Source organism: Solanum pennellii, chromosome 11, assembly GCF_001406875.1.
Source record: "Solanum pennellii chromosome 11, SPENNV200".
NCBI classification, from domain to species: Eukaryota; Viridiplantae; Streptophyta; class Magnoliopsida; order Solanales; family Solanaceae; genus Solanum; species Solanum pennellii.
In genome coordinates this window covers 51,522,243-51,536,250 of record NC_028647.1, presented here as the reverse complement: position 1 = coordinate 51,536,250, position 14,008 = coordinate 51,522,243, and the positions used below count along the sequence as shown (strand labels likewise).

The window sequence follows — 14,008 nt, the reverse complement described above, 5'->3', positions numbered from 1 at the left end:
AGGCTTCAATAGACCTCTTCTATAGGTGAATGACGCATTTTGCATTTTTTTTTGGTAAACTCTACTTCTCCTGAAGCTCCTGAGTCTATTGCTTGAAGTTGTAATTCATATGTACCTTTTACTAGGTAGATCGGACCCTGTACTAACTATATGATACTAAGAAACTCTTAGAGGCTTGTAGAACTTTAGCATGGGTTTGGATGTTTTGTATGTCCATGTGAGCCTAACTATTAACTTACATTCCTTCTTTTGTTCTTGTTGGTTTTTTGTCCAGATTCTTTTTGGGTTGATTTTTGGGAAGTTAGCCCCAAAAAGAGATCTTGTTGGACCTTTCGACTTTCCTTATCGCTTGGGCATAAGGGTGTATATGTTGGTCATATTGGCCCAAGTACTTAAGTAGTATAATTATATGAGTTATGTCTAATATGCTTGTTCTGGTGAGGCACCATATACCTATTTCACCTCCCTGGATTTGGGGTGTGACAGACTTGGCATGAGAGCACATCAAGTTCCAGGACGATAACTAGTAAAGTGCTGCTTATATTTGTGTTGTGTATCAACTTATAACAAAGAGGCTACATGGAATTTAATGATAGTTATCATTCTTTAATTTGAAAAATCGTGCAATAGAGTAGAATATTAGGTATTCAAGTCTAGTTCATCCTTTACATATGCTTACAATGATGTTTGTCACTAGATTGACTACCGCTAATCGAAAAGCCGATGTAGATGCAGGAGAAGGTACTAATTGTGCAATCCCAACCATATAGATGAATTAAAGTCAAGAGTAAGTCACCCGCCCCAGTAGACCCTACTCGACCCGCACCTAGGAGATCAGAAGGTATCTTTTGCCTCCGACACCTACTGATCTACCGGCACTTGGGGAGAGAAGAGGTAATCCATTACCCCCTGCCCCTATAGCAGCTTAGAGACTTGGAGGAAATCCATCACCCATATATCCTCTACTAGATACTATTTTATTTAAGAAAAATATATTTTCTGTAGTTTGGACTTGTGTAGAGTCGCCACTTAATTTTTGAGAAAAATCTAGAAAAATTATTCTTCCAATTGAGTAAAACAGGAAATCAAATTGAAAGAGTGTTAAAGGGGGTCCGAGGGTTATTATTAACATCTTAAGAAGGTTTTGAAAACACCTAAGACGTTCACTTACTTGCGATTATCCGACAACTAATTTGTTTGGCTAAAAAACTTAACTCATTGCAATTCATTTAAAATCCTTGAAATATCAACTTACTATCTAAATGAGATTTGACTTGCAAAATTTATTTCAAGTTTATTTATACTTGGTTGATTTTATTAAGTGGTTAAAACAAGGTGGAGTCTTTCGGGATTTAAATCTTTAACCCTAAGGCTAACGACTATTAACAAGTAAATACGCGTTAAAGTAAAAGTGAGGGAGAGAGAATTGAGTCCAAATCGTATTTCAGTCCACCTGAACCGATATTTGGACCCATTTCGTTTTGATTTGGGCGTTAGGCCCACTTTTTTACCTTTCCTAGGAATCTCAGAATACAATAATGATAAAAAAAAATAAGGGGGCTTAGGCCCAACATAGCAAAATACAAAATTTTAAAAAAACAATTGGACTCTTATGGCTCACTCTCTTCAACTTTTTCCACTTTGGTTTCCTTTCCTTCGGGACCTGTTCATCGATTTTGTAGGCTTGACTCGAGTAAAAGGAATTGGGCCTCCATAGCCCAAAGGAAGATGTCAAGCCAAAGTCTATGAGGACCCTAGTAGATTTCGCATGCAAAAAATGTAATCATTATAAGAACCAATTTTGAGTCAATATAAATCAAATAAAATACTGTTTATGATAATCAAACATAAATTCAGCATCACCACAAGAAAATAAATGAACCCATAATGCTAAAAGAATATATATAGGAGGAGGAAATCTAATTTATTGATAAAGGAAAATCAACTAAAGTACGACGAATGAATATTTTATTATTTGCATAACCATATAAACTCACACATATTTAAATTGGAACTTAAAATATAGACAAATTAGGCACCGACCATTGAACAAATAGATATCCAAACCTTTTTTCTTTGAATTATATCAAGGAGTAATCTAATATCATAGTGAAGTAAACATATACTAATTTAATCAACCAACAAAAGTTCAAACTTTTGGACTAACAAAACATTTTTTTATTATTTACATCACTTCCTATAGAGGACAAAATGATAAGGTTCAATTATTATTATTATATTTTTTTTAGTTTGAAGAAGATAACACCAATAAAGCATAATATAACTTAGGGGGTCAAGCAAGCACTTCAGATTATTCAAACGACATTGAATGCAAGAAAAAATGGTCTGCAACTAAGCTATTTACTTAGACCGATTTTAGAATAAATACATATACTTTCGCAGATTTAGTCGAAACTAAAAAAATGGTCAAGTCATTTGGAAAGAAGGTTAGAGATACGCATAGCTAAGCCGCAAGAAATCGTCAAGCCATGTTACAAATTTAAACATCAAGACATATCAGACTATACTAAAACATTTTTTCATCCAACATATATCAAATTAATCCACTAAATTCAAGATCTCAAGGCACCAAATAATATTTCAAGATCGAAATATAGAAATGAATCATGACCAAATTAAAAGGGGGCATACAGAGAGTTTGTAAGAGCATACTATCAACTTAATCCAAAAGTAAGAAGACTAATTTCACCATAGATTATGAAGAAACAATATATCATAAAAAGGATACGAAGATGCAGGGTGATTATTGCAATGACTAAAGTTTTAAGATTTTCGACCATTAAATAACATCAAAATGGCCTAAGTTATATTTAGGAAACAGCCAATTCGAAAAGGATATGAACAGATTCACAACCACGCTTTTAAAGGACACAACTTCAACAAAATAAACTTATATGCACAGGGAAACCAAAGTCCAACAGCCTAATGTATTTGGAATCCTTCTAGGCACATGGCGAAGGCATAAAAAAATAATATCATAACCATCCAGTGAAATAATACTAGAGGCGAGCATGATAATGATTACGAATTTGAAAAATGTAAACAGAGAGACGATTTCGACAATAGGTACCAAGTCATTTTGAAAATGGGATCTTAACTACCATTTCAGAAAAATGTGAAACGGATACTAACGACAACATTTAGCTTTACATACTTCACATAAGAACAATCTAGAAAACATACACAGACCACAACTCAAGTCTAGAGATCTACAGAAACTAAATAAATAAAAGAGTTGTTGGTCATATACCTTTTCAAAAGCAGCGACCAAGACAAGAATAAGCAGGGTAATGACGGAGAGTTCCACCACATAATCACGAATACAATAGCAAGCAAAAATGCCTAGTTTACCCTTTCTCGAATGTATTTTACATGTATTTTTTTGACTAACTACTTGAACTATCCTCTCTCCCTTAGTTAAAATTGCCTCAACTCACTTCTAATTTTTTTTCTTTCAACTACAAGAATCTCTCCCAATTTTTCCAGAAATCTCAAACCAAAAGAAAGAAGCCAACCGAAAAAAAATCCCCCTTAACAGTGAATCCAAAGATAGTATATATAGGGAAAACTAGGTTTCGATTTTGGGGGTGAAAACAGAGGAGATTGGGCCCATTCCCATTTCAATTCAAAAACACTTTTTCCATTTTTTGATCAGGAATCTTTTTCTGAAAATTCGACTCAAACTAGAAGAAGAAAGGGGAACAGATGCTTGGGAGCGATCCCAAGCGTCCTTGTTGTGACGTAGCTCCATCTGGAGGATGCAAGGACGCAAATCGTGTGCCTTTCTGGTACTTTCTACTGCTGTAGCCATATGAAGACAGGAACAGGGGAGGAAGAATATCACGCACAACTGGCTTGTAGGTTTTTTTCGCTGGGAATTTCGGGTTGCTACGCATTGTTGTTGCACGTTATTATCGTGTGAAGGGGAAAAGAATGTTGATGAATTTTCTTTTGGGAAGGGGATAAGGAGTGGGCCGGGTCGGAGATTTGGGCTGGGAATTGGAGAATGGAAAGGGAATGGTTTAGAAATGTGGCTTTAGGGAGCAATATTGAGCTACAGGAAATTTAAAAAGAGGGCCCACTAACTTGCCTTTAAGATGGGTTTGACTGATTTGTAGTTTGAAGTGGGCTGGGGTATTGTATAAAAGGAGTTGGCTGGATTTGTAACTAAGAAACATTCTAAGGGATTGAAACTTAGCCAATTTGAATTAAGAAGTTAGTCAAATTCAGCTTAATTGTCAAGTTTGACTAAAATATAAATAAGACGAATTAATATTAATTAATTAACAAGCTTCTTAATCTTAACAAAATAAAATAATTAACTTAATTGTAAACTAATGACTCAAAATTAAAAAATTACTAAATTAGATAAAATTAATTTAATAAAGCGTTAAGTAAAACTAAAATCCTTTTGAGATGATTTTCTAATATTTTATAAAATAAACTAAACTAGCAATATATATCACTCAAAAAATTTATAAAATCGACTAAAGCTACTTAAACATGAATTAAAATATTTTAAATTTTATAAGGTCAGTTATTTTTACTCATTTGGAATTTAAAAGGCTCAATGATCAATTTGTATTGTGGAGGTCCAAAATTGGGTGTCAACAATTGTCCCTCATTTTACTTTGATTGATGCAAGAAACTCGAGGAAAATGAAGTTGACTAATCTAATTTTGACAGACCATATATTCATCCCTTGGAAAATAAAGGATTTGGTACGGACTTTTTGAATTATTGTAGAACCCCATAAATGGGTTTCCTATATATCTTAGTCTATATAAGAATTCAGGTGACTTGTAGTTCGATGTGCATGCTTTAACACACTATTCTAAAATAATTCAAAAGTCGTCCCGATACGAAATTATGAAGGGACCGGAATGCTTGAGAATAAGATTTAAGAGTAAATGTTAGAATACAACCGAGTTTTAAACATCAATCCCGCCTACATATACTTACCTTCGGAATCATGTTTTTTGTAGTTTGACTTGATCGGTTGAAAGTAAATCTATTATATTAGATAACCTTTAAATTTGGACAACTAACAAATTAAGTCGAGTATGAAAAAGAGGCTTGTAACTTCTTAGCCATGAATATGGTGCACTTCACACCCATAAATAAGAACTTACATGGACATAATTTCCAAAGTTCTTGGTGTATGTCACTTCGATTGCAAAGTTGATTTCGGTAGATACCAAAATTTCTGGATGCAAAACTGAAACCGACTAACATAAAGAAAAACTCACATACATTCTGATAGGGGTGTGGTTTGATTGTGGAAGTCGTTCCTCTGCCCGTGTCCCAAGAGTTTGACACTCCGCTTTGGACTATGTCTAGTTCACTTCTAAGAAAAAGTTTCACGTTGTGTTGCATCCTCTTTTATGTTGCCCGCACCTGTGGTTCATTTTCTCTAGACTGTCGATAAACCCATATTGAAATTTTGAGGTCATCCTCAAAATTTCTGTCCCAGTTAACTGTCCTGGCTTATTTCTAAATGTAAACAAGCCAGTTATGGAATTTTTGAGATCCTCTCAAAAATTCTTTCCCAGATGCTAATCTCGGTGTATCTTCATTCTTGACTTGTTGAGGAAAATCTTCTTCTCGAGAATTTTTTAGTCCCTTTAAAAAATTCTGTCCGAATTTTTATTGGAAAGAGAAATAGAAATCTTACAAGAGATATGACCAAACCGTTGTGGCGCCTACGCATCCCATTGAGGCAGGAATCTGGTTAAACGTAGCTCCTCCTTAAAGGTTAACAAAAGTAATATAGTTACAAAGAAACAAACTGAGGCCTACATAGGCCACCACCATATCTCATTCTTGAGAATTTACGTTGAACGTAGTTCAATAAATTATTATTAAAAGTGATAAAATGGGGTTCCCGAGGCCGACATAGGCCTCTTACGTATCTCATTCATGAGAATTCAGGTGAGACATAGTTCATTACAAAAAAGGATTAAGTTTTAAACAAGGAAAATACGAGCCAGTAGAAGTAATACAAGGAAATGACAGGAATGCAAACTGAAGCTTCACAGATAATATCTCTTGACAACATTTGAGTTGATCAGTTTTGGCCACGTATTGCCATCCATCTCCGACAGGATCAAAGCACCTCCAATTAATACCTTGCGAACCATGTGAGGTCCTTGCCAATTCGGTGCACATTTCCTTTTGTACTCATCTTGATGAGGAAAATGCGTTTAAGGAACAATTGATTAAATTTAAAAATTATTGCTCTTACTCTCTTATGGAAAGCGCGAATCATTCACGGTTCATATAGTTAACCATTATAAATAGCAACCATTCTCTTCTCGTCAATCAACATTAATTGATTAATCCGCTTACGGATCCATTCAGCATTACACAATTCGTCTTCTCAGATGATTTTCAAAGACGGTATCTCAACCTCAGCAGGTATGACTGCTTCCGTTCCATATACTAACAAGTATGGAGTAGCTCCAATTGACCTTCTGAGAGTCGTTCAGTATCCCAACAAAGCATATGGCAACATCTCATGCCATCCTCGGTGACTGTCAATCATTTTCCTAGAAATCTTCTTGATATTCTTGTTGGCAGCCTCTACAGCTCCATTCATTTGAGAACAATAAGCGATTGAGTTTTCGGTGAGTAATCTTAAACTGCTCACAGATATCTCTCATCAAGTGACTGTTGATATTCACACCATTATCAGTAATGATGGATTCTAGTACTCTAAACCTGCATAATATATTATTTCAAACAAAATAAGCTAAAACTTTCTTGGTCATCGACTTTTACGAAGCTGATTCTACCTACTTGGTAAAGTACTCAATGGCAACCAAAAAGATTATGTGTCTGTTAGAGGCGGCTGGCTCAGTTGGACCGATGACATCCATGACCCAAGCTACGAATGGCCAGGGTGAACTCATAGCATTGAGTTTGCGAGGCGGCACTCACCATACACTTGACACTTGTGACATTTCTGCAACAACATGCAATAATCATGCTCCATAGTCATCCAAAAGTAACCGGCTTGAAGGATCTTCCTTGCTAGAGTTAGCGCATTTATATGCGTACCACAAACTCTGGCATGTATATGTTCAAGAATCTTTGCAGCTTCAACGGCATCAACTCATATGAGAAGACCTAAATTTGGAGTCCTCCAATAAACGATTTTCCCACTTAGAAAGAAATTGAGAGTCATATGGCGTATCGACTTCTTCTTGTTAAATGTTGCATTCTCAGGTTAAGTTCCGGTCTCTAAATAATTCTTGATATCAAAATACCATAGAAAGCCGTCTTGTTCTGGTTCAACGTGTGAACAATGGGTTGGATGCTCTTTTACCTCTATATCCGGAGGATCGATATAACTAGTATATGGATTTTTAATCATTAAGGCAATGGTGGAAAGAGCATCAGCTAACTCATTATGTCTTGTGGAGTGTGTTTGAATTCAATCTTGTGAAATCTTTTATTCAACTTCTATATATATTGCACATATGGTGTGATCTTCGGGCTCTTCACAGCCCATTCTCCTTGAAGCTGATGAATCAGCAAATCTGAATCTCCAATAACTAGCAACTCATGGACATTCATATCAATGGCCATCTACGACCAAAGAATACAAGCTTCGTATTCTGCCATATTGTTGGTGCAATCAAATTGGAGTTTAGCTGCCATAGGATAGTACTGACCAGATTCTGATACTAAGACCGCTCCAATACCTCTTCCTTGCTGATTTGTCGCTCTATCAAAGAATACTCTCCAACTAGGGTATGCTTTAGCAATATATTCACCCACAAATGATACCTCTTCATCGAGAAAATAAGTCTTGAGCGGTTCATACTCTTCATTGAAAGGATTTTCTACAAGATGATCAGCCAAAGCTTGTGCTTTTATTGCTTTTGAGTCACATACACAATATCAACTTTACCTAAAAGAATCTGCCATTTAGCCAAATTTTTGGTCGGCATCGCCTTCTAGAAAATACACTTCATCGGGTCCATCCTAAAGATGAGGTATGTTGTATAAGAAAAAATATAATGTCTTAACTTCTCAGCAATCCAAGTCAAATGACAACAAGTTCTCTCCAGAAGAGTAATGATCCTCATATGGAGTGAATTTCTTTCTTAAATAATAAATAGCTCACAATTTCATCCCTTTTTCGTCATGTTGATAAAGCATGCACCCAAATGTATTATTCGAGATAGAAAAATATAGCAACAATGGACTCCCTTCTCGCGGAGGAACCAACACTAGTGGATGAGACAAATAATTCTTGATGGCATCAAATGCAGTCTGACATTCTTCATTCCACTTTGTCAAAGCATCATTCTTCAATAACTTGAAGATAGGCTCACACACCACGGTGGACGAAGTTATGAATAGACTGATGTGTTTCAAACTTCCCAGGAAACTCATCACTTCCTTTTTCGTCATCAAAGGTGGTAGGTCCTGAATTTCTATGATCTTGGAAGGATCTAGTTCAATTCCCTTTCTGCTGACTATAAACCCCAACAGCTTGCCGGTTGGCCCCAAAAGTACATTTGTCGGGATTTAACTTCAAGTTGTAACGACATGTGTTATCAAAAAACTTTTTCAAATGAGTCAAGTGGTTCGAACTCTCGCGGGATTTGATTATGACATCATATACATACACCTCAATCTCTTTTTGAATCATTTCATGGATAATGTTCCTCAAAGCCCTCATATAAATAGCCCCGACATTTTTAAGACCAACGGTATCACCCTATAATGGTATACACCCCAAGGCAAAATGAACGTTGTCTTGTCTATATCTTCTTCATCCATCAAGATCTGGTAATAACTTATAAACAATCCACAAACGATGATATCTCATGCGTAGCACAGTAATTGATTAGAATGTGAATGTTCGGCAATGGAAAATTATCTTTTGGGCTTGCTTTTTTTAGATCTCTGTAATCGACACAAATTCTAATCTTCCCATATTTCTTGATAAACGGAACAACATTGCCCAACCAAGTCAGATACTGCGTCACTTCCACTAATTGATACTTGGTTTGTTTGGTAATCTGTTCTTTAATCTTTAAACTTAACTCAGGCTTGAACTTCCAAGTCTTTTGTTTTACTGGACTAAAACCTTGATTAATCGGCAACATATGGGACACCACATTTGTACTCAACCCTAGAATATCGTTGTAAACCCATACAAATATGTCAATGCACTCACTAAGAAAATGAATCGGTTCCCTTCTTTGAACTTCATTCAAATGGACACTAATTTTGACCTCTATGACGTACTCCTCATCTCCAAGATTCACAGTCTCAGTTTCCTCCAAATTTGGCTTATGTTGATTCTCATACTGTCGAAACTCTTTAGTGACATATTCTGGAACCTCAGTTTCTTCTTCGTTATCTTCACATTCATCATCACCTGCCTCATTTTGTTTGACTGGTTCTTGACATGACATGACATTGGCAGATTTTAAATTAATATTACTGAAATCATAAACAGACAAAGTTAGAGAAATATATATAGCAAATAAGTAAATAAACAAATTTTCAACAAAAGAGGCTTTCATTGAAATCTCAAAACAAGTGCAAACTTTGGCCATGGCAGAGGGTTTGCCTTTTTTAAAATCACAAGGGAATTTCAAAAACTTAACCAATTAAAAATTTCAAAATGATGGGTCTCGGGCCTCTTTCAGACTACTATCGATGTTCAAAAGATGCATAAATATATGTATATTCTACCTAAGACGTTCAGGGAATCAATAGTGGCATGGAGGTCTAGTTCTGCAGTTGCTCCGCTGGCTCAGCATCGCAGATACTGGATGTTTCGACCTCATCTTTTATAATAGCATAAATTTCTTCAAAAAGGCCCAGACTCCTTCCCCAAGGCCATCATAATCGTCATACCCTCGAGCTGGAAATGACTAATACATATGAGGAATAGTCATTCTTGGTCTTCATCTCTGCTTCACCTTCTGTAGGGACGTACCCCAAACTAAACCTTTCTCCTTTAGCGGGAATTTGGATAGGCTCGACAACTCCATGAAAATTCCTTCCAGACCATAAGCCTCGTTCGAAACCATTCTTAAGCATCACAATTGCGATAAATCTTGTATACAGAAGGCATAGGAGGCTATAGAGACAAATAATCATCAGTGGCATTTACAAGCTCCACCGTGTAAATATTGCAGCTCGGGAAACTTCATCAACAATTAGCGCAGACCCATTAGAATGGCTTCCTTCACCATTAGTAACCATCTCTTGATCTTTTCAGACGAATTTCACTATTTGGTGAACGGTAGAAGGAACAGCCCCAGCCATGTGGATGAAAGACCTTGCCAAAAGAAGGTTGTAGCTAGTGTTGATGTCCAAAACCTCAAACTCCACATTGAGCTCTGCAGGACCCATCTGAATGATGAAGTTTACTATCCCCAGTGTGTCTCTTTGCACCCTATCATAAGCCCTCACATTGACTTGATTCTCTTGAAGCTTTCCCTAGTCAATTTTAGCAGCCTCAAAGTCGATAGTGGGCAAATATTGAGACCGGATCAGTCATCAACCAAGACCCGCTTTATAATCCTTTCTCGACATGCAATGGTGACATGAAAAGCTTTGTTGTGTATCCTCTCTACGAAGGGTAACTCTTTGCCAGAAAAACTGATTCTTTGCCTCAGATGACCTGGTTGATCATAACTGCTCCATTGTTGTTGTCGGTGCCCACATACACATACATGTCATCCTAAGCCTTCATCAGGTCTTTCCTATGTAGTTGTGAACTCGTCAACAAGGCCCACATAGATATCTGAATCGTAGTCTTCTCTAGATGCTTCACAATCGAATAGTCCTTTGGCTGCATTTTCCGCCAAAACTCTTCAGCTTCGGCCTAACTTGTTGGCCTCTTTTCTTGGTCTTATTCTGCCCCCCATGAGCCAACTCTTCCAGCATATAACATCTATAAGACCTGGTCATACCTAGAGAAGAAGCAGTTTTAATCACGAACCTTGGTCGGGGGGGAGTTTCTATTGGCACTGACACATTTGGGGAACACCCCCTATACGTAACCAGCATCGCCGTCCTCAATAAGGACTAGGACTATCCTCTTAGCATACATCATTAAATTCATAGGCTAAATGCGGAAAATTTAAAACACTCTTCTTCTATAAGTATCATGAGGTTTACACTTACCTCTCGCATACGCATAATATATTTATATCGAGTATAATTAGACCCTTTGTATTAGAAGATTACATAGTCTTCTACTTTTATGACACATATATATATAAGATACAAGATAGTATTAAAACGTATGTCTCATCTCATAACAATCTAAACAAGAGTATAAAAATTTGGCATAGACTATACATCAATACAATAAAAGTCGCATATAGGCTATACAATCTTAGTAATCATATGAAAGGAAATGAACAAATGTCTTTAAGACTAATCAACATCCAATGCTAGAAAGTGGCATTGACCTCGAAGTGGTGAGGATCTACCCATCTTGGAGAATGAGGATCCAAGTCTTCTTCAAATGGTCTAAACCTGGTCAACGACCGAAACCTAAAATGTTGGGGGAAAGGGAGAAAATGGGGTTAGCACATCACTTGTGCTAAGTATAGGAACAATGCACTCACAACATAGTAACCATGCTTGGAAAGGGACAATTTGTAAAGATATGCCAACTTACTCTAAAATCTAACTTTTATAAACAATTAGGAATCATATGAACCAATAACCACATAATCCTTAATACAATATCCAACACAAGACCAATAATATAAAGTCAATTCAACATAGATATAGCCAAACAACCTCTACATCATAGTATAAACATAAGACATATATAAGAACTTCATAACATTTGAACATAGACAAATCCGTTACCCATATCCCCTCATTAAACAAGTGCAATGATCAAGCGAATCCCTATAACCTCAGTTAATCAAGTAAACCAAAACAAAGGACCATAAGAAATGCTTAACTTCACATAACATAACATCAAGAGTAACCATCATCATACATTAGCATTATAACCCAACATCATGCTCATAAGGAAATCATCATATAGAGACAATAACATGTAAAGTCAATATATACATTACATATATGTTATAAGAACACAAGAACAACCTCCTAAGGCTTTCCTCAATGCAAACTAGTGCAAGGCACATACCCCTACCTAGGCTTAGTCAAACCTCATTAGTCACCCTAGTTAGTGTTTACTTCATTTTAATTTCGGGAACACTTGCCTTAACCAACATACACCACATGACCTAATGTGGAATCCGGTGTCATGGAACCCTACATCGAAAGAAGGCGGACTACCATCGAAGGTAGTACCAAAGCATGAACTAGAATTTATGTAGATCCACTAGCTAGTATTCTTATGGGGGCAACATAGTTCAAGAACTACGAGATGTAGTTGGGACCCTATTTATGTACATCACATTATAGTCTCCAATATCTTTGAGTATAATGGTGCACCCTACCTTCTCTGTTTTGAAAGGTGTCACTGCTCACATCTTGTTTACTCGGTGTTAAGCTAGAGTCCCTTTTTAAAATGGCTTTCATTAATAAGCATAACTTAGTTTAGGTCGTAGGAGACTACTCCTTGAATATCATCATAATTATGTAATTTGGAATTGTATTAGAATCAAGTTTCAATGCATCCCTTATAGTGAGATGAACACCATATACCACATTATTGTAATGCACAACAAATGAGTCAACATCATCCTTATATCATTACAACCTTAACACGATCTCACAATTCATAAGATAATACATTTCAGTATCAACATCATACTATCCTAATAAATCCATTCACAACACACATACTTCAATTGAATCACCCACACTAGGTAAAAGTCATCACAATAAAGTTAAGGTTTGAAGATCACAAAGTCATACCTCTTCCTCTTCCAAAGCTATCATCATGGTCTTACCATCAACAAATACCAATTCACTCATAAATTGGTATATTAAAAACATAGAATAGTGATTCACACATTAACCAAGCCAATTGTATCCATACTAGATAATTCAATTCAAGATCACAACCTAGGGTTAAGGGAAAAAGTTCATCTTCCACAAACAACGTCAATTCATCAAGAAGTAGTATAATTGAATCATACTAAATGTTAATATATTCATAATAACCAAAATTAATCATAAACAAAGCAATTCACAAGATCAATCTCGTTTGGAAGGAAACCTACATGAAACTCAACTTTTTGAAATCAATTTTTGAAGAACCCTTTGGGGAAAGGAATCCCAATGGTGAAAGGTTCCCATACCTTGATAATTGATGAAGGTTGATGGAGAAAACTTGATCTTTGCAGCCCTATAACCCTATTGACCTTTGTCTTCTATTGAGTTTATTTGGGAGAGATAAAGTGGAGAGAAGGAAGAGCAATTGGGTTTTGACAATTATGAGAGTTAAGTGAGGTTTAGGCTTAGGGTAGTTTTTATAGTCATTTCACTAACTTAATTAACCAAACCCTAAACAATAATTAAAACCCTAACTAACAAACTAATTAATTTTCCCAACTTAAACTTATCAGTGAAACAGTGTCCTTGACCTACGAACCCCCGACCAACGGGCCAAAGGTCAAACGACGGGAACTGCTCATGGCCATCCTGTGCAGTCGTCGTTTGCGATAGAGACCTTCAAAAATGGACCCTTGACCAAACCTCTATGTGTTGGTATATGGATGCAACTGACGCCCTGTAACGACCTGTTTAGTCGTTTTAAGCAGCAGATTTTATTTCTGGAAAAACTGGCTGAGACGACGGAACCCACGACGGACCGTCATGGGAACGACGGACCGTCGAGGGGGTCTCGTTCCAAAACACTTAGAATTCTGAAATTTGGGTACTGAAATCGACTCTCTGAACTTCGTGACGACATGGCAGGACGGACCGTCGTGGGCACGACGAACCGTCACAGACCCTTAAGTGGAATTGGGTCTCTAAACTCTGTGACGGAGCAGCAGGACGGACCGTCGCAGGC

At 36.6% G+C, this 14,008-nt stretch overlaps 1 long non-coding RNA gene across 1 annotated transcript; it reads right to left on the bottom strand.

Annotated features, from left to right (window-relative positions):
- Positions 1 to 1,382: 1,382 nt before the first annotated feature.
- On the bottom strand, positions 1,383 to 4,017 carry LOC107003481. Its single transcript, XR_001454673.2, has 2 exons — positions 3,272 to 4,017; positions 1,383 to 1,754 (listed from the first exon to the last, which is right to left on the bottom strand). It is a non-coding gene; the product is annotated as an uncharacterized LOC107003481 (long non-coding RNA).
- Between the last annotated feature and the right edge of the window lie 9,991 nt (positions 4,018 to 14,008).